Source organism: Aulonocara sp. 'chitande type north' Nkhata Bay, linkage group LG6, assembly GCF_057382095.1.
Source record: "Aulonocara sp. 'chitande type north' Nkhata Bay isolate Kocher_YH1m ecotype deep benthic linkage group LG6, A_spYH_male_GT1.1, whole genome shotgun sequence".
Lineage (NCBI taxonomy): Eukaryota > Metazoa > Chordata > Actinopteri > Cichliformes > Cichlidae > Aulonocara > Aulonocara sp. 'chitande type north' Nkhata Bay.
Genome location: NC_141349.1, coordinates 33,087,618 through 33,109,853, shown reverse-complemented (window position 1 = coordinate 33,109,853; position 22,236 = coordinate 33,087,618). Strand labels below are relative to the sequence as shown.

At 38.3% G+C, this 22,236-nt stretch overlaps 1 protein-coding gene across 2 annotated transcripts in view; it reads left to right on the top strand.

Moving 5' to 3' along the window:
- Positions 1-22,236, top strand: part of rbm20 (RNA binding motif protein 20) — a 48,143-nt gene that overhangs the window by 4,440 nt on the left and 21,467 nt on the right. The window contains exon 1 of one of the 2 annotated variants that reach the window (XM_086296400.1): positions 19,452-19,651. The exons of the other annotated variant lie outside the window; for it this stretch is intronic. The gene's annotated coding sequence lies outside the window, so the exon portion shown is untranslated. Of the gene's footprint in view, positions 1-19,451; positions 19,652-22,236 lie in introns of those variants that run through there. 2 annotated transcript variants of the gene reach the window in all.

The window sequence follows — 22,236 nt, the reverse complement described above, 5'->3', positions numbered from 1 at the left end:
CGCGCTGGTGTCCACTTTCAGCCAAGTGTAGGTGCATCCTGTAATTGGATCATTAAATTAGGCTGAGGATGTTACCACAAAATGCACCATTAATATCAGCCCACGGCACAACAAAGAAGTTTCATTCTCTATAACTTTAACATAGCCTTTGTGACTTGTACATAAAGATCAGTGTCTCTAATGCAGAGTAATAAAGCATAACAGTAAAAACAAACACGTAACAGTTTATTTGGCTGGGCTTTACCTAATTTAAATGATTTTTAAGCTTGAGTACACCTTTTCTAAAGCTCTGCAATATTTCACTTAATTCGGCACGCATTCTCTTACAGCACAAGCCATTGCCAAAACTATTAAATGCATATTCTTCAAGCTAACAGTCTGTGAAAAGGCCTTAGAAAAACATTGTTACAAGCAGGATTTGTGACATGCCACAATGGTGAAAGAAAGTTTAGGTGGTGGCAGACTCCAGCAGTATGCTGTAGCTTTAATGGCTGAACCAAACAGTAGATCCAAAGGCTAAATAAAAGACTCACAGAGCAAAAATCCAAAAATTCAGACAAGGAAGATTTACAGGAAATTTCGAAACAAGTCACAAGAAAATACTGGAAATTGCTGAGATAGTCTGACAGGAAACAGATGGCAGCATGGCTGTATAAAGAGTAATTAAGTCAAGGGAAACAGGTGTTGGGGGCAAACAGAAACCAAAGGAACACGTACAATAAACTGGTAGAAAGTTTCAAAATAAAACAGGAAATGATCATACGGAGTCTGTGCTGGTTGTGACAGTAAATTCATGTCTGTGGTTCTTCTCCTGCAGCACATGGGGTTATGTCCTGGTGGGAAAGGGTTTATAGGCGTTGAGTTGGTAGACTTAGCAAGGCTAACTATTTGGAACAATGGGAGTGGTCAGAGTTAAAGGGGTTTAAATGTCTTTACAAATGGTATCCACATTAAAAGACAGCAATGATAAAAGAGCATTGTCAAATATCTGCATCTGTATATATTTACCAATGAGATTTGCACGCAACTTAGACGGGCTTGAGAGGGATGCACCACTTAATCCCAAAATCATCACAGTTTCAGTTTGGTTCTGGTGTCTCTATAAATGAAGCGGTAATATGACGCCGATGCTGTGATGGTCTTCTTAGCTGATGCAGAAAAAAATCACAGACGCAGCTCGAACAATATTAATAAAATGAGAGGCGGTAATTGTTTGTGACGTTTGATTGCAGTTGCTTGGATTCATCAGTAACACAGTATCAGCTGCACATTACTGAGAATCACACAGACTTTTGCTCTTTCAATGGATGGGCTGTAATTCTAGCACCATGAGCACAAAACTGAGAAAGATTAGCAGGATCGCTCAGAGAGACAGTCATACTGTTAGGATGGTTACAGTTTGTTCAGCGTAGAGCTTAAAGTATCCAGTAGCTGTTTGAGATTTTTACTTTTTTTTTTTTTAATTTGTGACTATTTCTTCTTGAAAATTATTTAGTTACAGTTACATAGCATAGCATGAACCTTTTGAGCAGTTGATCCTAGCTCTAATTACAAGAGGCAATCAGTTGTCTTTGGGATCAGCTCTTCATCACTACCTTTCCAGCTCTTAATGCTTAAATATATGAGCTGGCAGAGTTTAAAGGTCTCGATGTGAACACAATCTAAATTTAAAGGGTTGTTCATTTGAAACGGATGAAGTGTACTTCCCAGCGGGGGCTGCAACATTCTTTTTTTCGGATAAATTCTTCAACGTGTTTGTAAGATTTGCTCCGTGCATGTGAACAGTGACTGCTTTTATATGTTTGTGATGGTGCCTTTGTTGGGCCTGGGATAATATTTCACTATCCTAATATAAATAAGCCTTTGTCCATTTCCAAAAAACAAAAATGGGAAGATTATGTGAAAAGTTTAGTAAGGACACATTCTCGTCATGATCCACTGGCAGCTCATCAAACACTAAACTGGGCACTTTTTATTTAACGCTGACTATATGGCTTGTTTTCCATCTTTATGAGTCCTTGCATAATCACTGTTATTAAATAAACTATGCATTTTTTTTATCAAACCATCTGCTGCTGGACTAGACATTCCTCCTTGTTATAACAAATTATGTTGGGACAACAGCTCTGCTGCTCTTCTGCAGATGTGGGGGTTGCATCATCAAAGTATTGAATACATTTTTTGTATCTTATGTCCGTGACAGTAATCAAATAACTTTAGTTTTTCATAATTTTGTATTTTGTTGTTCAGGTAGCGCGTAGGTAGTGTGCTGCATGTAAGCTTGGGTACGTGGGCACTTTGCTTGAATTGAGCATAATTAAACCCCACATTGGATTCAATGAGTCATAAATGAGTCAGATACTGTTTTAAGGTTTTGTCAATACTGCTGCTGCTGTGCTATTTTCTTCTGACAAGGCTAACGCGAGTAGGAGGCCTCTGCTGCTTGTTGTCAATCAGTCGTTTAGTGGTATTTGTTCAAGATATAGTAAAGTGAGGGAAGAGGGAGGATTAAAGGCTAATGCCACAAGCATAGTTCATTTTTTGACGCTCTGTGTAGTGTATAAAAACTCGACTGACAAATTTGCTGCTATCCAAAACCAGCAGTCAGAAAGTTTAATACCGAATGTGAAAGTTTTTCACAAAGTTAGACGATTTTACTATTAATGCTGAGCACAATATTGATTTGTTTTCAACTTTTCTCACATGTAGGGCCTTGACGGATAAAGAAGTCCCTGTCAAGTTAGCAGAGAGCTTTTCTGTTTGCAGAGGCATGCATGATTGGTGCTTACAGTAACCTGTTTTGCAGGTGGCAAAATTAATATTTTGGCTTTAGTAGTTAAAATGAACATTTACAGGATTTGTCAGCCAGTTATAGCACTGTTCAGCTGCAGTAAAAGCCTTCACTGCAAAATATTCGAAATGTCTAAAATCTTGGGAATTAAAATGAATAAGTTTGTCTTTCTCAGCCTTTAAAGCTGTAGTTTAACCTGGGAGTAAACTATTTTTCGAACCAGGAAAGGTCTGAATAGACTGGCTCTTCTGATTGTCCTAATTAATATAAATACATGTCACCCTGCAGTGCAGCTACTGTATGTCAGACTTCAGTGCAAGGTCACACATTGCACACACACAGTTAGAGGAAGCAGCTCAGTTCTGAATTGGGAGAATGTACTGAATGCATGTTGCCCTACAGGTTTAACAGAAGGAGAGTACGGGTGTTTAAGTGACACATAAACCCACACAGTATCACACAGCCACTCTGCTTTGCTCTGTTAGGCCGGCATCAACAGCTGAGGCCAGTGGAGATTGTAGCACGTGTGCTCACCCCAAAGGCATCTTCCTTTCATCCACATAGTGAGCAGGCCAGAATCCAGGAAATCAAATTCTCTGTATACTTGTCATGCACAGGTGGAGCTCGCACACACATACACAGACAATACCTGCAGATAAGAACTTTATTTGTTGATTTATCTTTGTTCTATATGAGGACAGTTTTTTTTAAACGTTATGTCACATGTGCACACCAAGATTATGTCACTATGTCGTCCGTGGGTTTGCCAAGACAATCTAATCCTTTGTGAAGTGTACTTTAAAGACATACATACATTTAATCTCCATTTCATATATTTTAAAGACATTTTATATCATATTTTGCTTGTTACAATCCCAGATATATCAATTTGTTTAGGTGTTGTTTATCTGTTTCGTTGTGTCTACGCACTTGGTGTGTGGGTGTATTTTTGTTATTTTATGTGTTAGCGTGCTTTTGCTTATGCTGTGTGACTATGTACTACTGTAGCTCATTATATACTTGTCATTATAGAGCAAAGTAATCTGGCACAACATATTACCAGCAATGGATTTGTTATTGCATGGTGCTAATGTCTGCTAATGCAGTCTCTTTGTATCGTGAAAAAGAGCACCGCTGAAAGATAAATAGGCGGCGTTGGGCGTAGACTGTTCTGTTATGTTAAGGATTTAGCCTAACCTTGTGCTTACGATTTAAAATTAGTTGGTTATGTAAATTAAAAGAGCTAGTCTATTACTGGTTGTTGAATTTGGACTTGAATTCTGTCAGTATCTGGGTAGGGATAAGCAAATGGCCCCCGTCCCATTACCCGGGGTTTGGCTATGTATAGGTCCTTAATAGCAGAAATACCACACTCAGCTTCTCTGCGTTAAAAGAAGGGCTGCTCAGTAGGGAACACCATGGCAAGCAGAAGGAAGGCAAAAGGTGATAAATACCTTTGTATAATTATTTATAATCACCATATAAATGAACTGCGTGTGAAATTGGATTCATTCATCTTGACCGTCACAGGCAGTGGAGCGGTGCCTGATTGTTTTTGCTGGCTTTTTTTCCATCCAGGGACATGTTTACATGTCTGGCTGACCACAGAAAGTCCCCACAGAAAGTCAGGTTTAAGTGGTTTTTAATGGTTAATATGATCCAAAGCGTACTAATAACTTTGTCAGGTTTTGGTTATGTATATAGTGAAGATGCTCTGTGTTTATAAGGTTATATGTCTCCCTAATTTCTAAACCAGTGATAGATATTTGGAAATAAATCTATTCAGTACTGATTTTAATGATTAATAGACAAAAACACTCAGTTGGTCTGCAGATATAGCAATATAACTGCTTTTTGAAGAAAGCCATCTGTTTGTGATTAGCTGGTATTCATGCTGGAGGTTTCTTCCTGCTAAAGGGGAGTTTTTCCTTCCCACTGTCGCCAAAGTGCTTGCTCACAGGGGGTCATATGATTGTTGGGTTTTACTCTGTATGTATTATTGAAGGGTCTACCTTACAATATAAAGCACCTTGAGGCGACTGTTTTTGTTATTTGGCGCTGTATACATAAAATTGAATTGAATTGAATTGAAGTTTAAAAACTGTAAAAGCTGATATGTTATCAAACCTCATTTGACCAAATTCAGGATTTTATATCAAAATTTAGCTTTTTCTTTTGTAACTAGTAGTTTGAACTAGTTCATGACCAACGTACTTTGGAAGCTACAGCTCAAAGTCTTTTCAGCATTTCTGACTATCACCATGTTTCCTTGAACTGTTGACATATTTTCTAATATTGAAAAGCATTCAAACTAATGGAAGTCTGGAAACTATAACTCAGTTCAATTCAGTTTTATTTATATAGTGAAAAATCACAAGTCACAAGGTCCTTTTTGCTGTAAGGTACAAAAAGGAGTGCAGTATTTCATTCATAGAGACATGTTTGGACATTAGACCTGTTTACCTGTCTTTATGTTTATATATCTGCCCTTGTTTGCTGAATTTCACACAGAAGTTTTGGTGTAGGCAATTTGTGGCTCTTTGTATTGCCTTTACATCTCCAACTGAACATTTTAGTGTATTCAGATAAAGTTCTCTGAACATTTTTGATTATTAATGTCACTACTAATCTAGTTCCGTTCTCAAAAGTCCAGAAAATACAAAACAAACTTGTACAAAAAAACTTTCTCATTACAATTCACTCTATCTTTGTATTTTACCATGTGTTTTACCAAATGACAGGACTTTCATCTGTAAGGCAGCTCAACACTGTTCACACTCTTTTGACTATATGTGGAAATGAGTGACAGCCTGAAGAAGCTTGATGATTTGTGGTGGAATTAAGATAGAGTTGGACATTTAATAGGGTTGGCTCATGTTGCTTTTTGACCCATTTCTATTTGTTTCACCCTCACGAGGGGCGCGAGAAAGTTGGGCTGAGGGAGTAGATGACAGAAGCTGTTCTCAGTGTGGCACGTTCAGACCCTGGGATATGTGGAGGACACCAGGTGGGCAATATATAAATTATCAGACATGCCAGGAGAGAGGACTCTTATAGTTAGAGCTAATATACAACTTTACAACTCAGCAATTGTAATTGTAGATACAGTCTGCACAAATGTTAATGGGGAAATGCCTGATATCCACTCTGGAGTTTGGCATAGCAGGTGAACAGAACAGCTGATAGAGTATATATGTTGAGAACAGGTTGCTGTGTCAAGAAAAATGATGAATGCTCTTGTGTGGAAATGGAGGCAAATGAAAGATATCTTACAATAAACACAGGACTTTGCTTATAACCCGTTTGGGAGAATAATGAAGTTTAGTGGAGTAGTTGTAAAATGGAGCCCTGAAGATGATATAAGGATTAAATAAATTTAACTCATTTGGACAAAAGCCATATTCAAATTTAAATAATTAAACAGTGTTTGATAAACTCTCCATCACAGAATAGCTTACTGTTTGAGTTTGTGTGTGGCTGAACTGCAGCCAACAAACAGGCCTCCAATGTTTCTGTGAGAGAGTGAGTAAGCACACGTTATCTGTTTATTATTATCTGTTTAGTAACATCATTACATAAATATTGTGTAGTACTATTAGATTATCTATAATACTGTCACAATTTAATTTAATGGGTAGATCTTTTATTTCATTATGACATAATGTTCAGTAAACATTCAATTCTTTTCTGTTAAAGATGTCTATGAATGATTTAATAAAAACATAACTAACTAAAGAAAAGTGTCCCTAATCCTATAGTTGTAATCAGATCACTTTTAACACATAAACCTTTACATTAAACCCAACATCACAGCTAGTTTGGAGTAGTTCTGGAGTACTTAGTATTACATATACTCAGTACTTATATGTATAAATATTAAGCAGTGGAGTTCTACAAAAAAAGTATTTTTTTGACTTTATAAGAGGCCAGTAAAGACTATAAAGTTTCTGTGACCACTTTTAATATTTAAGCTCCTCACAACTTTATTAATTATTGTCTTTCATCTTAAAATTAAAGGCTACACATGTTTAATGGGTTAACTTGACAACATCAGCACTCTAATTTATCCTTTTTTCAATTATTTTTTATTTTCCTGGAGATTAAAGTCACTTTTTGCCTCCCTTAACTTTAAATAGTGAAATTTCAACAATAAATCAAGATGCCTGAGCTACATTTACGCATTAAAATAACCCCACTTAAGTCACTTGGTAATTTGTCTACATATTGGAATGGGAGTGTTTCCCATGAGACCACATTACTACTAGTGAGAACCACTTTATCTGCCATCTAGCCCCCTTTGTGTTATCTTTCATGTAAGCATCAGAAGCATGGCACTTTGCCAGACTCTCAGCACCAGACCAGTAAATAAATATTACTTAAACATTTTATACAATTTAAAAACTCAAAGAAGAAGTATATGTATACTATTATCCTAAATATAAAACCATCCAAGCTTTTGGACAAAATTGAAAAAATCAGAAAAATTGTTTCTACACTCTGTAAAATAACATCGGAAATAACATTATGTATGCTACCAAGAAATGCTGAAGTCTTTCAGGCCCTTACACCAAGCTTTGAAAAGTTTTTGTCTTGAAGTGAAGTGGAAATGATGGCACTGCTGAGGGGACAGTACAAGTAATGATGTGTTCACACCAAATGTGAAGAGAAGTTTTGCCTTAGTTTATTCCCATGAGTACAGCTGCATGACCTGAAGTTTTTGAAACAAGAAATAATCACCCCTAAAAGCCAACGAGGAGTACCACTGAAAGCTAGAACCAAGTGGGACGATCGTGGCTCAAGAGTTGACAGTTTGTCTTGTAATTGAAAGGTTGCCGGTTCGAGCCCCGGCTTGGTCAGTCTCGGTTGTTGTGTCCTTGGGCAAGACACTTCACCCGTTACCTACTGGTGGTGGTCAGAGGGCCCGGTAGCGCCAGCGTCCGGCAGCCTCTCCTCTGTCAGTGCCCCTCAGGGCAGCTGTGGCTACAATGTAGCTTGCCATCACCAGTGTGTGAATGGGTGGATGACTGAATGTAGTGTAAAGCGCTTTGGGGTCCTTAGGGACTAAGTAAAGCGCTATACAAATACAGGCCATTTACCAAGTTGCAGTAACATATTTTCAGAAGTTACCATAACTTCCTGCAATTTTGCCCATATTACTCCAGGCACCATACTTGAGCTCAGTGTGTGATTGTGTATGAGGAAACTCCAATCCGATGGTTTTTCACATATTAACTATTTTAACTATCTTAACTACTTGCACTGGCCGGCACAGTTGAATAGTGTTTGCATGTAATCACACCACAAGACAAGGTACCTTCATGTTTGTTGTAAATGCACAATACATCTGCTAACTGTTAAGGATAAGTGTCTTGCTTAAGAGCATCCAAGTGGGGTAGTAAGCAACGGTATTTCTTTTATGTTACCACATACATTTTATACTGCAGGACTATATATCATCACATAAACTTTAAAATCTGTGTATATAAATTTCTGAGGAGGAGAATGCCAGTTCAGAAGCATTATATGGTAAGCTTTAACAATGTGATGCAGAAGCATGAATGACCATCATCCAGATGACCTCTTTTTAGGGGAAGACTTTGCTTATTTAAGCAAGATAGTACCGTCATAACAAAAAAACAAAAAACAAAAAAAACAACAAAACAAAACAAAACAGAAAAACAAAAAAAAAACAAAAGCTTAGCTGTGGAATCGGTAAATCAGAATGCTAAACTGGCCTGAAGTTCATTTCTGACATGCATCAGCGCGTTATGTTGCAAAAAATGCATGAGGCCCAAACTGTGGAGCAGATCCTTAATCAGTCACCCAAGAAAGGGAAAACATGTTGAAAACTACTGCAGCTGTGCTCCTCAGGTTCAAAATGCATACAGTGTGTTTGAACAAGGCTTAATCTTTCACCAGGATAAATGGCTCCTTTTCCAACTGTTGAAAATATGCTCCTGGCATCAAATTCAATTTTAGGATAAATTTCCTCATCGTACATGTTTTTGCACTGTGTTCAGACAGATATAGAGTATACCATCCATACCACTCAATGCGAGGATTATGGCACGGCTGCTCCACATTTTTGGTAATTACCGACATTTTTTATTCGTTTTTTATTCATTTTTTAATATTGCTGTCATGGTTTATCCACCAGTATTTGCATGCTTTCTCAAATGATATAAAAATGTGCATAAAAGTGGGAATTTAGCTCTGATTTTCAAGGGCTGTAGTTTAAATTATTTGCCTGTCATTAATTTTGCTCTTTTGTATTTTCAACAGAATCTTTTTTGGTATTGAGGTTTTACCTCTACTTTATAATTCTCTCTTAATTGTAAGAGTTTGATCAATTATAAAACTTCAGCCTTCTCTTCAAGTTAAGTCCTACTGATTGTCCCAAAGTGTGGAGCAGCAGGCATTCAGGACTCACAGTATTTTTGGTGTAGTGTTGAGTCACGGAGAGGTTTTGGGGCCTGGAATGAGTCACTGCCCTGTCTATCCGCACAGACCTTACATAACACTAAAACAGTCTTTTTTTTAAATACTCAACTTGGCAAACTAGGTCAGGTCATCGTCATTGTGTTGATGTAACATCTAACTTTTCTTCTTTTTTTTATCGGTGTGGGTAGCATTATTAAAAGGCTTTGAGCTCTTTAGCTTTAATAAGATGCTACTTTGTAGTTCATCTGTCGTTATAATATGTAGGTTAATGACAAATGAGTAGCTGAAAGCAAAAAGATCATCTTCATTTTGTCATTACACTTGACTCATCACTGCTATGTAACTCTTTGTACACATTCTTTTGTGCCATCATCTTATCACCTTTTTAGAAGCACATTTGTGTGTATGTAGATTGACTCACCCACACTAGGTTTAATTACAGCATAGATCTTTGATCACGCCTCTTCTTTACCCTCATCTGAAAGGTTGGCATAATGTTTTTGTATGTTTTCATTTCTTTAGCTTTGCTCTTGGTTTGAAACTTTGTTTGAGGGTGGTGTAAGATGGAGTCTTATTCCAGTCCACTCAACTCTGTGTAAGACCGATGGCTGTCATTGTGGGCGTTAGAGAAGACAGGGTATGATCGAGTGGTGATGGTGAGGTAGAATTGCAGCTTGGGTTTTTAATTTCTTTATCTTATTTCCTTTAAAATCAAAAATAATTAACCACATTCACAGTTTTAACACAGACAAAGTTTGTGGCTCTTCCTAGAAAATTTGCTAACTCCTTTTTGTGTAATGGCGACTTTGCTTTCAGGTGTTTACAATGTCCAACAATTACTCCACAGTGCTGTGTCCAAGGCAGAAACAATCATACGTCAGGCTGCTATTTCTGGCGTCTGCTATCATCCGCTCTCCATCCCCTATCACCGACTGACAGACAGGGATGATAAAGAGATGTCTGTGTGGATGTCTGGGATGGGGGAGGGAGGTGGCAGTGGTGGTGATGGGAGGTAAACAGTGGCTAAAGCACAGAACAGCCCCAAACAGGAAGAAATAATGAGATGGGGGTGTAGCTACATAGCAAGCAGGAGTTTGAGGAAGGGATTAGAAATCAAGCATGCTAATGGGCAGCCTAAAATATCCAGTGTCATAAGGGGGAGGTGACCTGGAAGATTTTTGCTTGTCACCACAAGGTCAGCATCCATGCCAAAGAGCTTCCTGCCAATTAACTTCCCAGCTAATCAATTGCACCACAGGGAGGTGGGAGAGGTGGTGGGTTGACATAATAATGGCACTTCTCCTTTTAATTTGTTCTCTCTGTTTTTCATTTGTCTGAGAAACACGGACTGTCAGCGCAGTGCACGAGGAAAAAAAAAAAAGTTACTCTGGTGTTTTTGTGTGTGGGTCTGGAACAGCTCAGACACAGCTGTCAGTGACTCATCAGTGTGAAGATAGCAGGGCAGTAACCTTCCTGACTCCCTGTGGTGTGTGTGGATTTGCCTGTTCCCCTTCGCAGGCGGTAAACTGAAGACAAAACTCCCTCAGTCCGCTGAGGCGTTGTGTTCTCAGTAAAAACCTCTCTGGTTTATATGTATCTTTGTGTGTGTATGTTACACATAATTTCTAACTGCAGTGTGCTGCAATGCAGGCATGCTTTTTCATGTATATTTCTATGAGGGTTCTCTTGAAATGATGGTAACATTTTTTTTAAGTTGAAAACACACAGAGAGAAAGCTCCTAGTAGGGCTTAACAGCATATGGTACATTTATTTAAAATTGACCTGCTGTTTTTGTATTTATCACATATTTATCCCTGGAATTGAGCTGCAGGTTGGTGGAGCCTCTTACGTAATCATGTGTCTGAGCCAAGCGGTTTCAGCTACTCTTGCTTTAAGGACGCCTTTTTTCGGTTTTCAGATTGACTGCCATTCGTAAACAAAAATGTTTTGTGAACTATATTCCGGGCACAACCATATTAAAGAGACGGGCTTTGATATTGTACCGATCCAAGAGCATTATTTGAAACTTTGGTAATGTGAAATATTACAGAAAATAAGGAAAAGCATTAAAAATTTAATTTGAAGTTTCTGAAAGTTATTGTATATTGTGGCAAAACAATGTTTGCACGAACCCAGTAGACATTTCATAGTAATTTTTTTCATTAGTCCTCCCAGAGCTGTTTCTACCAGACTAAGTTTACAGTAGTTTTCGTAGCCTCGTGGCATCTCAGATTGTTTTTGCATTGCAGTTATCGTACCGTATGGTGCTAACCACACACAGACTACCTCAATAACTGCTGCTGATCGAGGCGCATCATCAGCCTTATGCTATCAGATCGTTTTGCATTCAAAAATACAGAGATGCGACTTTCTGTACATGCAACTGTATATTGTGCAAATCTGTGAACATATTAAGTCAGTCTTTGTAATATGACTATAATTCTCTGCTCCATGACTAATGTGTCAGTTTGTAAACACAATTTTTTGTTATTCAATATATGTGTAGACATATGTGTGTGTGTGCATAGCAGTTTTTTCAGAATTTCACACTGAAGCTTGTCACAGATGCTGTGTGGATTTTTTTGTCTTTGACTTTGATTTAGTTTATGCAACTGAAAGGAAAGACGTGTCTCAGCGCTGTGTATTTGTAGTAGGGTTGCCAACCGTCCCTTAAAATACGGAATCGTCCCGTATTTCGAAACAAAAGTACACGTCCCGTATTGAGCTAATAAGGGACGCACTTTGTCCCGTAATACAGTGAGAATCAAAAGTAGTCTATAAATGTTAATGGAATTAACGCTTTGTTTGAAAACATAATTCCCAGCCCCTCTCCTGCTTTGTGACCAATGAGCTGACAGCACACTTATGACAATTCGAGTATGACAATTCAGATTATCTCATTGGTCGAGGAAAGGTCGCTTACAGAGAAAATACCGGAAGACAACAGATGACCACAACAACAAGCATGGCCAACAGGGAAACAAACGCCGACACTGCGGTGCAAGTCTCGGATGACAGTACACCTAAAGCTGGGCAAACACTGTGCGATTTTCAAACTGCACGATTGACTCGCAGGGGTTAGAAGTTGGTAGGTCACGATGCAGGGTCTCACACTATACCGCCCGATGCTCTGATGCGACCTGAGAGCTCACACTGTGCCTCCATAAAATGAAGGTTATAACCAGAGGTGGGACCAAGTCATTGTTTTGCAAGTCTCAAGTAAGTCTCAAGTCAAGTCTCAAGTAATGTCAGGCAAGTCAGAGTCGAGTCTCAAGTCACTGGTGTAAAAGTCCGAGTCAAGTCACAAGTCTGAAACTTTGAATTTCAAGTCCTTTCGAGTCTTTAAAAAAAAAAAATGAAAAAATAATGTTGCAGTTATATGCTAAATGTAAATATTAGACCATGTAATTTTAAAATCTGTGTTTTTCTCAACACATGACAAAATAGTGAACTTAGAAAATATACACAAATTGTGAAATTGCACCTCTTTAAAATGCAGCTCAATTAAACCTAGCTCCAAGAATAATTTTCACCGACAGTTCTGAAATAAGCTGCATGTTATTCTTGGATGCGGTTGTAGGACCAGCTTTAAAATCGCACGACAAAAATATCATACACATTAAAAAAAACTGTATCACCAACGTAGCCTGGACAACATTTGCTAGTTGGATGAAGTCAGCAATCCAGTCCAGCCTTGCTGGGAAGGGTGAAGACAACTGGGTTGCCCGGCCCTGGCCACGAGGTGTCCCTTATTTATTTTTCAGGGAGTTGGCAACCCTAATTTGTAGCTATAAAATGATAAAGTACAAGATGAGTAGTCTTAGTTTATCGCTTGAGTTTTATTAGTATGTATTACTCCAATGACTAAGCTCTGCAGAGAAATCCCTCGATGGTCATTACTCCAGGGCATAGCCAACCCATTCTGTCCACTGGCTTTGAGGGGGATTTCTCACTTACACTGGGACGACTGTCTCTTCTTTCCCCTTCGGTTCGTTTGTCGTTTTAGGGTTTCTGCAGAGCAGCTGTTGGAAAAGGTGGTAAAATCGCTTGCTTTCCCTGTTTAGGCTCATTTCTACTAATGGTTCTTTGAGCAGCCTGAGATGCCAGCAGTTTCCTGAGATGAGATATATTGAGCCATATGGCAGCAATGGCCTCTCTATCACTGTCAGCTTTGTGTTATGTCCACCGCTGTTTTACTTTTAGGGTAAAACAGTATGACTGGCTGTTTTATCCTTCTGTCGTCTTCACTTTAACTCTCATTTTTATTGCTGTGCCATGTGGTTTGTGTCTTGACTGTATTTCAATATCACAATGAGACAACCGTGTTAAGCCAATTTTATTGGTAAAATAAAAGGTGACTGAACCATTACTCAACATGCAGTTTAGACTATATGAGCTACAAATAGCTAATAAATTACTATTAATAAAACATGAAATTCATAGCAGATTATCCCTCTTTTTGCATGAGACCAATATTTCCAGTGAAAGAGAGAAAACAAGAAAAATGTCTATGTGTGCAATCACTTTCAATGTCTTTTGTTGAATTCGACTCCCAACCCACCCATAGCAAGTGAAGCTATTGAATTACCTTGTATTTAAAATACTAGTAAATGCCCATACTGTTGGAAAAATGATATATTTAATCACACTGTGAGAAGTAAAAGTGGTAGTAGATGTTTAATTGCTTAAATTTTGGGCAGTTTTAGCCCATTTGTAGGTAGTTTGTAGGCATTTATCATTCAAATTGGACATAAATGAGATGCTAATGTAGTGATCTTAAAGTAGTGGGTGCTTTAAAAGCATTCATTTTAGCCAATTGCTATGTTCTTGTCAGGCAACACAATGAATTCATTTTATAGTACGTTTAATTCCACATTTATGGATGTAAATTATAGATGTTGTTGCTACCAAGTAAAAATGATACGAAGCTTTTATAATGTGTTATTGGTGCATGAGTGCTAAAACAGGTTTCTTTAGTCTGTTGCTAGGCAGTTGCAACAGTTTCTGATACAGATAAGAATCTTCAGGGATTGTAGCTCATCCTTTGTACCAAGTTTAGTTGTTGAACTCCTGATTGTGTATGAGGACTGTCGCAGACAGACAGAGATTTTGCATATTGCAATACGATCAATACTCGTAGCTCTCCCACCCATTTTATTTGTGGGCGATTGTGGCTCAAGAGTTGGGAGTTCGCCTTGTAATCGGAAGGTTGCCGGTTCGAGCCCCGGCTTGGACAGTCTCGGTCGTTGTGTCCTTGGGCAAGACACTTCACCCGTTGCCTACTGGTGGTGGTCAGAGGGCCCGGTGGCGCCAGTGTCCGGCAGCCTTGCCTCTGTCAGTGCGCCCCAGGGTGGCTGTGGCTACAATGTAGCTTGCTATCGCCAGTGTGTGAATGTGTGTGTGAATGGGTGGATGACTGGATATGTAAAGCGCTTTGGGGTCCTTAGGGACTAGTAAAGCGCTATATAAATACAGGCCATTTACCATTTTTTACCATTTATTTGATCTTTGTCCAGTTTTGTGCAGTCACCTTCCTGCAGGGAATCCTGTGCATGCTTCACTTGGTTTGCAGTGGTTTTACTGAATTACATTGCTGGTTGGACTATTTATCGGCTCTAAAGGAATTTATTGAATCATTAATGGTGCATTTCAGCTTAGTTTGAAAAGATGCAATTTTATAATGTAGGTCAGGAAACACTGTGGCTTGCATTAGTGCTACTCAGGGGTAGATGGAGTAATTTTAAAAGATGATGGGAGGTGAGAAAGGAGCTGCACTGCCATTGGCTGAGAGGTCAGAGACTGGGATGACACAGCTGGGTGCAATTGATATTTGTGAGGCTGGCAGAAGTGACAGATGGCAAAATGCAATGCTGGCTTTGGAAGGAGATGGAGGAGAGTGGGAGTGAGGTAAGACCGTGGAGAGAGGGTGAAAGGAAGGAAAGAGAGAAGGAATGAAGGAGGGGTTGTAGGAATCATCGCTACATCACGTTGCGCACCAATATAGCTCTGATGTTGCTGACCACAGTCAGGAACGACTAAACTTACGTGTTCCTTACTGTACCCCGCAGTTACACATCAACAGAAGTAATCAGTAAGCTTGTGGACATGTTAAGCTTTATTTTGATGTTTACACTGGGAATTTCACAAAGAAACATGAATGTGGTACGGCACAGCAGCTTCCAGTGAAAAGTAAATTTACTGTCTACACCCAGACAGCAGCTATAAATAACTATTTCAGAGCAGCAGAAAAAATGGCTGGTAAAGCTCAGCTGTCAAAGCCAACACACACCCCCATTCCTCATATTACTTCACCTCTGAGTCTTGTGACAGTTCCTGTGCTTGAATTCCCACATTACAAATATTTTACTAATCCAGTTTAGACAGGATTAACTCGCCAAGAAGAAAAAAAATACTATTTGGGCTGACTGTATTTCTTACATAGTATATATCTTTATTTTAATTAAGGGAAATGGATCATTTTTTGTCTAACTGGTGCTAGTTTATGGAGTTTAGACTTTCCCTATGAGGTTGCCTTCCTTCTTTTCGCCAGCAGCAGCTCTGACAGCCAGCTGGATCGCTGATGTCACTCTGTCCAAAGTCCAAGCAAGCTGACTCACCTGGCCCTCAGCACTCAGCACCCAGTTTGACACTCAGTGTTAGCAGATCCCAGGTAACCGAAGGGCTTTTCTTAGCTCTTGTCAGCACTGCTGAATCAAAACTAACCACAGAACATCCGATAGACTAGAAAAAATGGACAAGTGTTGATAAAAGTTTGGCATTACAATTCATGGGTTACTTGTCATAGGTTTTTTTTTGTAAATTTAGTGAATAGCGAGCACATTTTTTGTCATCAGTTGGCTAGTAAAAAATTTTTTGCATTCGCTTTAAGCAGGTGTCCCTTTAAAGTCCTTAAGTGGGCACCATGCCATGGGGGCTTTGACAACTAATTGCGGATTTCCTGCTAGGAAACATATTTTTTGGAGGGCTCTTAAAAGTCCACAGTTGGGAGACAGCTGTCAAGTAAGACTTATGACCTGCATGTTTCTCCACGACTCCAGTATCCTACCAGCCTATGCTTGAAACAAGATCACCTTCAGCTACCGTGTGCATGTGAGAACTAACTCTCTTAACGTGTAGTTGCATATCTCCTGTTCACTTTTGGTGTAAGTCATTGATTTAAAGGTTTGTTTGTTGCTGATTATCCTGGGCGGGGTGCATGCGATTGAAGTTGCCCCACAAACTTTAGTTTACATTTTAATATGACTTCATAAAACCCTGTGACTGATCCCCTGCATAAATCTTACCATTTTACAAGCATCACCAGAGAAACATGGTATGGATCAAAGTGATGCCTTTGAGTGGATGTGTCAGCTTTACGGGGGTTGCGATGGGCCAGACCCTATGTCTCTGTGGCCGAGATACCTCACCCGTCGCTAGAAACCTATAAATCAGGAACTACCGTCTGTGCCAAATGTGGATGAAAGCAAGCTGACCCCGCTTCCTAGCACATATCTCACCATGTGACCGTCTTTCGTTGCTTGATAGGCTGCAGCTATGTGTCTCATTTGTTGAAAAGTTAAATTAAGGTTCTGGAGTGTCAGTAACGATTTTTGCCCTATTAGGAAGAGCAGAGGTTACACGTGCTCCTCTTGATTAGTGTCTTGAGTCATGCATTCAGCAGTATCCACGTATACGCATCTCTCCACATTCTGTCTGCATGTCACATCTGTGCAAGGGATTGGAAAGCCTTTGTTTCCCATTCCAAGGCTACCATACCACCATCATGGCATTTCATTATGAGGCACACTTTCTAAATCGCTGCCTGCAAATGTAAACACTGTATGTCATATTCTAGGAACCTGGTAAGGACCTGTTAATTAAAATGAAAAGAGTGCCCTCATATGGCAAAATGATGAATCCTTATCAGACCACCTGGGGCTACATATGTTGATATGTGGCACCACCTAGTGGACAGCAGAAATAGTTTTTTGTAAGGAACCTACCTTGTAGGTCTTTTTACTAACAGTGTATGGACAAAAATAATGTCTCTTTTTAGTCAAAATGTTGTAAATTATTACATTTTATGGTAAAGATTGTGTGTAAGTGGAATTAGGCAAAAAAGATGACAACCCTGTCGGTTGGTACAGTCATCAGGAAATTAATACAAGTCAGTGAAGCAGTAGAGACATGATTTAATGTGGATCTAATCCTAAACTGCTAAAGAAATTTCTAATCAGTAAAACAAAAAAATAGAAGTGACAAAAAACATAATTAACGTTTTGATAATATGCAGAATAAACATTACTTTTGCATTTTAATGGAATTAAAATCGTCTGTGAATAGAGGAATAACATAAATACCATTCACAACCTTTTGTGTGATACTTCAGGCTTTTCCGTGTACTTTCAGCTACAGTTTTTAAAAAGTCTGATTTTCTAAGTTGTACCACACTTTAAGAAAACAGCATTACAAGACATTGCAGCTGCAAGTACTTACAGAAAACGTTCTGAAGCTAAATCAAAAACTAAAGGAGACAAAATAAAATCTATGTTTAGTATAATTATCAGTTTGCTTTCTTTCTTCACTAACACACAATTTGTTTTTGCATTAGTCTGCTGGATCCAGTCAGAAAATGCAGTTGATTTAAATGTGTTAGAAAACAGTACTTGAAAGATATTCTGCAACTTTATTTTGGTGAATTTTAATAATAATAATAATACGTTTACTACTATTAAAAAAATAATTGTTTTTTTTTCTTGATAGTCATAAAGTATGGCAGTCAAACAAGCAGCTTGTTCTCTCCCTGCCATCTGGTTGTGACGCTAACAGATGGAGTGACTATAAATCTCTCAAACTGAAGGCTCCTTGGGAGTTGAATGCATGTATGCTTAAGTAAAGATTTTATTTGCAGCTGTAAAAAAAATGTACTGACAGCACTTTACATAAAACCCCAATAAAAAAAAAGTAGGCTTACATATATTATGTATGTATGTATTATATATGTATTTTAATGTATATGTTTTTTGTAAATTTTATTTTATCTACAGTAGGCTGGAGTATAGTGTCGTGTTTTAAACATGTGTTTTGCCTGACAAGCGATCAGGGGAGGACACAGAAATCTCTTTGTGGTTCAGTCAGGAAAAGAATCTAATGTGAAAATCTGTCAAATCAAATGTACATGACTACCCGTGGTGACTTCTTATGAAATAGGAAGCGAACAAAATGCATTATGTAATTCTAATGATCTGGTTTTAACTACATGAATGCATAACAACACAAAAAACCAAAAAACAAAACAAAAAACCTCCCAAAAGTAAATCAAAAGACAAATGTTGTGAAAGTTTTATTTTTTGTACATGCCCAGACAGCACATTTGTAAAGTGAAAACTTATATATAATTTTTTAAAATGTGCTTAAATATGTATCATTTTTTATAAATAGAGTTAAGTTGTATAAATATAAAAACAAATTGCAATATTATAGTCATGTAGCTGTAATGATGAACAACAAATAATTATTATTTTGTTTTATTTACATCATAAAATAAAAAAGACAACTTTTATTGTAGAAATGTAAATGTATTCAATTTTTTCAGTGTTAATAAATCTTACAACAACAGCTTTTCTGGTTGCCGTGAGTTTCACGCATACTTCACTTGTTTTCCTGGTATCTTTTGGAGAAAGCAGAAATTAGAGACAAGTCTTTTCCAATGAGGTGTTTTTTAGGCAAAACTAATTTTTCGTATGTGCACATTATGCCTTGATCCTTCCCCATATTTCAAGAAGCTAATGTTTTTTATTGTTAAAATCACACCATATGCATACCCTTCAGATTGGAGGTATTTGAATATGCATCTTTTTTGATTTATCAAATGTTTTGTTTGGGGGTTTTTTGGGTTTTTTTACATCCGTGTTTTGCGTCGCAAAACTTCCTGATTGTGGGTTTGCTGGTGCGAAACACGTACGAGGTAGTTGGTTGGTAGTCTTGTGACAGCTTTTACTGTTTTTTGTGACTTTGAACCTGACACTTGACTCCACACCAAACTTTACAGCTGCTATTGTGGAGGCAACAGATTCAGGATTGCACTGCATTACCCAAATGCCTTCTCTGTAAATACTTTCTCCTCCTGTGTGCTGGTCTGCCCCGTCCTCACACACACATGCCAACCACTTGTGACTTTTCATCACACGCGTCTCTGCCTCTGCCTGTCCCGTTAACACAGGGAAGCAGTGTCACTCACGCTGGGGTAAAGACCTCTAGCAGTGATGTTATGTTAGTGTACATGTGCTAGCATTAGTCAACATGTTAGTGGACAAAGATGCCGTCTCAGCTGCTGGGCAAAGGTCAGATTATTAAGAAGCAGTGCAGAATTTAGCGTCAGAGGTGTAACTCGGACCTTCACTGCCTAACTTTTCAAGGTTTGTGCATTTCTTCCAATACGTCAAGGTTTGCTTGTCAGTTTTGGCTCGTTGGGTGTATAGCATCAAGTGTTGTCAGCTGCACGGAAGCAGGATTTATAGCTAATCGTGAAGATGCAACTGTTTTGGACAATGTTGCATTTTGCTGGATGTTTTACTGGACTCAGCGGATGACTATTCTTGAACCAAACTGGACCTGAACCCTTCCTCTAATTTGTTACTTCCTCCGATGAGGCTTTGTAGACAGACCAGATCAACGCTCAAGTTTTTGACTATGATGCTGTCTTGCGAGTTTTGCAGAGAGAATGTGGTTGTTGTAGTTTGACATGTCCCCCAAACGACTGTGTTATTATTGTTTTTAAAATAGAACAGGAAGGAACTATCAGTCAAAGTTGCTTGGCAGCTGTTTTTGGCTGATTTTTATGAATCTGCTGCTTTACGTATGCTTCTCATAATACAGTATGCACGAATGAAGTTTTAACTGGACATTAGGATGTGGTCTTGTATTTGTATAATGCTTTGTTGAGCTGAATTTAAAAGGAATCAGCGCTCCAGGTGCAGAATAGAGCTTACCTGACTGCTTTCTGAATAAGGAAATAGATGGGAGTTTTTTCTTTTAACATTCATATGAATTTTTCACTGAAATAATTAGAAATAATTAGATTCTTGAACTACAGTGAAAATATGGGGGAGGACATCATAATGCACAACGTATGTGCCCCTGTCCACAGGGGGGGGGGGGGGGGATTTTCTTAATAAAATGGATTTGTATTGTTTTGGTTATTGGCATTTTATATTGGTTTATGTTATTAGAAACATCATATTTTCTGTTGTTAAGGAATGTATTTTCATTTGATTTTAAAATATGCTGATGACACTCAGCCTTTAACCTCTTTTTATTGTCCTTTTTTCTTTAGCAAAAAGGTCACTATGAGTCTTTATTATGTTTTTGTGACAGCTTATGGTTCCCTATCAGAAAAAAATGAATAAGTGAGCATGCATAGTTAGCAGCAAATTAACTTGTAAATGATGCCATATGAGAAAGTAGACATTCTTGTTTGATACCATCTGCCATCACTTTGCTCCGTAAGTTTATAAACAGCCGTAATTCTGATGTATATTCTCTCTAATTATGTATTTTTAAAATTAAACCTTGTGGGACGAAATAGAAACCTGTACATGTATTTATGTAGCTAAGAACACATGAAGCTATTCTGAAGACTGAGCTAATGCTGTCTGCTATGAATCTGTACTGCGACTCTGACTGTGAGAGGCTGTTTTCAGCGCGTCACTCAGAGCAGGGAACTGTAACAAATACACACCAAAAAACACACTGGCACACCACCTGAAACAAAATAAGAACACATCACGGCAGATGATTCAAATATATTCTATATTTGAATATTCAAATATAGAATATATTTGAATATTCAAATATATTCTATATTTGAATATTCAAATATAGAATAGAAAAGAATAGAATAGCCCTTTATCTTCAAAATAAAAATAAAACAAATTGTGGGACTGGGGGCGCTGTGCAGCTGCATACGTGCCGCCATCTTACATTTATATAATGTATAATATCAATATTATATTTGTATTTCATACACGTGTGATGTTTTTATATATGATTTGCAACTGTTTTCTCTTTTGGATACTATAGTACCAGAGTGTGTTAGGATTGAAAATTGCACAGGCATGTTTCAAATCTAAGCTCTCTAGTCCATTTGAAAATGGTAAATGGTAAATGGCCTGTATTTATATAGTGCTTTTCTAGTCCCTAAGGACCCCAAAGCGCTTTACATATCCAGTCATCCACCCATTCACACACTGGTGATGGTAAGCTACATTGTAGCCACAGCCACCCTGGGGCGCACTGACAGAGGCGAGGCTGCCGGACACTGGCACCACCAGGCCCTCTGACCACCACCAGTAGGCAACAGGTGAAGTGTCTTGCCCAAGGACACAACGACCGAGACTGTCCAAGCTGGGGCTCGAACCGGCAACCTTCCGATTACAAGGCGAACTCCCAACTCTTGAGCCACGATCGATAAATTGGTTATTTTAAACAGAAATGCATGTTTTTGTTTGTTTTTCTGTTTTGAATGATTTGTCTTCAGATTAGATTTGTTTGTCACTTTATAACTTCCTATTTACGTTTCCTGTCCACATTGAATGTTTATTCTATCTATCTATCTATCTATCTATCTATCTATCTATCTATCTATCTATCTATCTATCTATCTATCTATCTATCTATCTATCTATCTATCTATCTATCTATCTATCTATCTATCTATCTATAAATAAGCTACAGAAACATATATGTATACATACATAGTGTTAAACCCTTCCCTTCCACAACTGGTTGAGGTTATTTTGACACCTATATTCCCTATCGTCATAACAAGATTAGTTTGAAGTGTCTGGCACACTGTGCCAGGAGCCCAAGAGTCCATATTAGCCTATTAAGGACACTGTGTATCATGATGGCAGAGGGCAACTCTAGTATTTATAGCTTTGAGTCATAAGCTGGAATGGTGTAAGTGTATCTCTCCATCAGCATGCTTGTTCACTTAAGAAGA